Source organism: Vulpes vulpes, chromosome 13, assembly GCF_048418805.1.
Source record: "Vulpes vulpes isolate BD-2025 chromosome 13, VulVul3, whole genome shotgun sequence".
In the NCBI taxonomy this organism is placed as follows: Eukaryota; Metazoa; Chordata; class Mammalia; order Carnivora; family Canidae; genus Vulpes; species Vulpes vulpes.
In genome coordinates, this window is record NC_132792.1 from 112,269,576 (window position 1) to 112,273,415 (window position 3,840).

The 3,840-nt window shown below is 35.2% G+C and overlaps 1 non-coding gene across 1 annotated transcript; it reads left to right on the forward strand.

The window, feature by feature from the left end:
• Positions 1 to 1,943: 1,943 nt before the first annotated feature.
• On the forward strand, positions 1,944 to 2,047 carry LOC112918984 (U6 spliceosomal RNA). The gene has a single exon (XR_003234798.1). It is a non-coding gene; the product is annotated as a U6 spliceosomal RNA (small nuclear RNA).
• The last annotated feature ends 1,793 nt before the right edge of the window (positions 2,048 to 3,840 follow it).

The window sequence follows — 3,840 nt, forward strand, 5'->3', positions numbered from 1 at the left end:
TTCCTTTTACACTTCAAGATTCAGTGACCTACATACTATATAGACAGAAATTTTTTTTTTTTAATTTTTTTTTTATTTATTTATTATAGTCACAGAGAGAGAGAGAGAGAGGCAGAGACACAGGCAGAGGGAGAAGCAGGCTCCATGCACCGGGAGCCTGACGTGGGATTCGATCCCGGGTCTCCAGGATCGCGCCCTAGGCCAAAGGCAGGCGCCAAACCGCTGCGCCACCCAGGGATCCCTAGACAGAAATTTACAATAGTGGAGAATCACCACAACTATTCATTGTTTTTAATCCAAGTCCATCAAACTGCTGTATCACTCATGTATAATAGTAACTAAACATAAAATTACAGAAATGCTTTTTTCAATTAAAAAAAAGATAATTTCTCTCATTTTTCTTTGAATAATGTCACTGTGTGTGTGTGTGTGTGTGTGTGTGTGTGTGTACAGCCCTGAAGGTTTGGGACGTCATTGTAGCCTTTAACTATTGATTTGCATTTGAAGCCCTCCAAAGAGTGTAAAGTGCCAATTTAGTTATATTTTTATTCAGTCAATCCCCTACACTTGCTCACACTTGCTATTCCTGAGGCTATGAGTCTTTATTAAGGTTATAAAATGCTTCGACCTTCATAAAAGGCACAGTGACTTCCCTTGAGGTCCAAAGCATTAATGATGAGGTGAAATGCAAAATCATTATCTGAGGGCAGCATCTCTCCTACCACAGAAGCTATTCAAATCATCCGATTGAAAGGCAAACCTACCCAAAAGCTAATAAAGAATTTTCCCTGGCAGTTGAAATATTGGATAAATTGCTTTTCAATCTATGATAGGATGTTAACTGGGTGACAGCCAAATGATGCTGCTGGTTCACTATATTCCAGCTCCACAAGCTGGGTAATTGATGGTCTTTGGGTCCAGAGGTCAAAAGTTGTTGGAGACTTTGCAATGAGAAACTTAAGAGTGGAAATGGGCTAGGGGTGAGTGTTTATTACTTGCCATTGTTTCAGCACCAAAGCTCTAAGAGGAAAGCCATGCTTCATTCAGGGTCAGTGTCACATTTGCATTCAAGTATTCATGAAAAACTTGTAAGTGCATCAGTGGAAAATTGAATGCTGACAACATTAGAAAATGTCACTTATATGAAAACCATCATATAAAGACAGGGTCTTACCTCCATCTCTTCTCAAACAGAGAGCTATGTGCACCTATGTATATAATACCCATAGGTGATGCTGGTGACAAATAAGTGTCTGTAGTAAAATCAGTCTTCATTTCATCCTAGATTTGAAGGCTATATTAAAAAGAGCCTCAAGTATTTAAGACTAGAACATCCATGTTGACCAGTATTTACCCTACCTTTATATATTGAAAATCCTTCTTTGCATGATGAAAAAAAATGAATTCTTCATAAATATATCAAAACCCAAACTCCATATAGTCCTTATGTTTATTATGAAGTAGATGTTTTTGGGCTTTGATTATGTAGCATAATGATTTGTTGTATGATATCAGAGACAAAGAATGTCCTGGTGGAAAGGGATCTAAAAATTGTCTAGTTCATGGGTTTCCATCTAGTTCCTGAGTCCACAGAGGATCACCAGTCTATAGATGGTAGAATTGTAGGTTGATAATCGTGTTCAGTATTTCATAAAAAGTTGCTGGAAATCATACATTTGCTGGTTGATGTAGGAATCAACTTTATTTGCTTTTGACTGGCTTGATACCAACTCAGGACATAAGTAATACTATTATGGGTGTTCTCGCTGCTATTCAGAAGCTCTGGTTAGCAGTAAAGTAATTTATGAGAAGTATATAAAATCTGGGTTTTCTGTTCAGGCTAGCCAACTAAACTTAACCCTTAATGACTATGTAGTTCTTGATACTGTTGAAGCGTTTTCTTATATAAATTAGGCATCGAAAGCACAAGAAACAGTGCTGGCATTTGATTTGACAGCATGTATATTAAAATTAGAATGATACAAAGATGATAAGTGTGCCCCTGAGTAAGGATGACATGCAAATTCATGAAGCATTCCGTAGGTTTAAAAGGAAAGGCTGTTCTAACATACTAACTCTTTTTGTACCGGAATTTTCTAACTTGTAATACAGAATTTTCCTTTTGGCCAATAATCAGTATTTCTCCATAAGTCACTTAGACATTGGTCACTTGTAAGAAATTTAAACTAATCATTATAACAGATTGAAAAAATAATAATTGTACTGAAATTAATTTATCTTCATTTGGTTTTAATTTTTAAATATTTGTAAAAGGAGAAGGGATGAGGAAGAGGAGTGGGTGATTCTTTTCTTAAGTATAAAATAAATGAACATGCATTGGATACAGAAACAAAAACGTGCATTGGATACAGAAACAAAAACATAAGCATGGGACTAAGAAATCAGGAGATCCAATTTCTAGCAATGACTTGGTCAATGACTATAGCAGTTTTAAAAAGTCGTTTTATTTAAGTTTTTAATTTCTAGTCATATCAGATAATCTCTAAGCCTCTTCCAGTGATGCACTGCAGTGATGAAGCTACATTTTTTTGTTGTTGATGTGCTTCTTCTTCTCAAGAAAGATATGTAGGAGATCTCAACCCTGGAGTTATTTATACTGAGACATTAGGCATATTGAATGTAGGAGGTCTGTTTCCTAAAGACTCAGCAATCTTGTTCCTCACTTTTGAGAGAGTAAGTATTTTTAAGAGCATGAGTAAGAGACTTCTAATAAAGAGGATTTTAAAGTAAATTTACCTTGATCCTAGTTAGACTATGGTATGCTATGAAGATTCAAGAAGTGAATTAAGTGAAGGCTGAGAAATATTTGAGTAATGCCTTCTAGTTTCTCCGGGCAGAGAGTATTTGAACTCTGGTTTACTGGAGGAAAGAGAAGCCATGAGAGTAGCTTAAAGAACTAGTGATGCTTAAATCTATCTCCCTCAATATTTCCTGCAATAAAATAAAGATAAATAGAAAAATATAAAGAAAAATAGAGATCAACTGAACTACATGTGAACAACACACTCAACATTCTTGGAAATAGAGTATGGCTTAACTTAAAAATAACTGGAACCAAAGCAAAGAATAAGAAAAAAGAGAGAGAGAAAATAAAGCCACCTCCTAGCAAATGATCTCTTATGTTCTCACAATGCCACAAGATTTTAAAATCAAGCAAGAATTGTCAAAAAAAAAAAAAGTACAAGGAAGAAACAAGAACAGAGCTAATGACCAGAGCAAAGTTAAGCCAAAAACATTGCCAGGAAGAATCCATCTGAGTGGGTAAAATGGGTAGAGGGAGTCAATAGATACAAGCTTCCAGTTTTAAAATAAGTCAGTTATAGGGATGTAATGTATAGCATGGTGATTAGAGTCAGTAATGCTCGATTGCATATTTGAATGTTGTTAAGAGAAGAAATCTTGCAAGCTCTCATCACAAGGAAAAAATTTCTCTGTGCAGTGAAAGTTGTTAACAGGACTTGTAGTGGTGATTATTTCATAATATACACAGATATTGACTCATGTTGTACACTTGAAACTAACAAAATGTATCATGCCTCAATAATAATAAAAAATACAAGGGGAGGCAAAAAGGGAGTCACTTTAGAAAAAGAAATTAAATAAATGAATGTATAAACAGATTTTTACATCCAGCTAAGGTGTTTTTCAAATACTAAGACTTTTAAAAATATATAAAACAGTTTTTTTAAAAATTTACAGTGTACTGTTAATTTGAGGCGTAGGATTTAGTGACTCATCACTTTTATAGAACACCCAGTGCTCATTACATCACAGTGCCCTCCTTAATGCTCATCACCCCGTTACCCTATCCTCCACCCA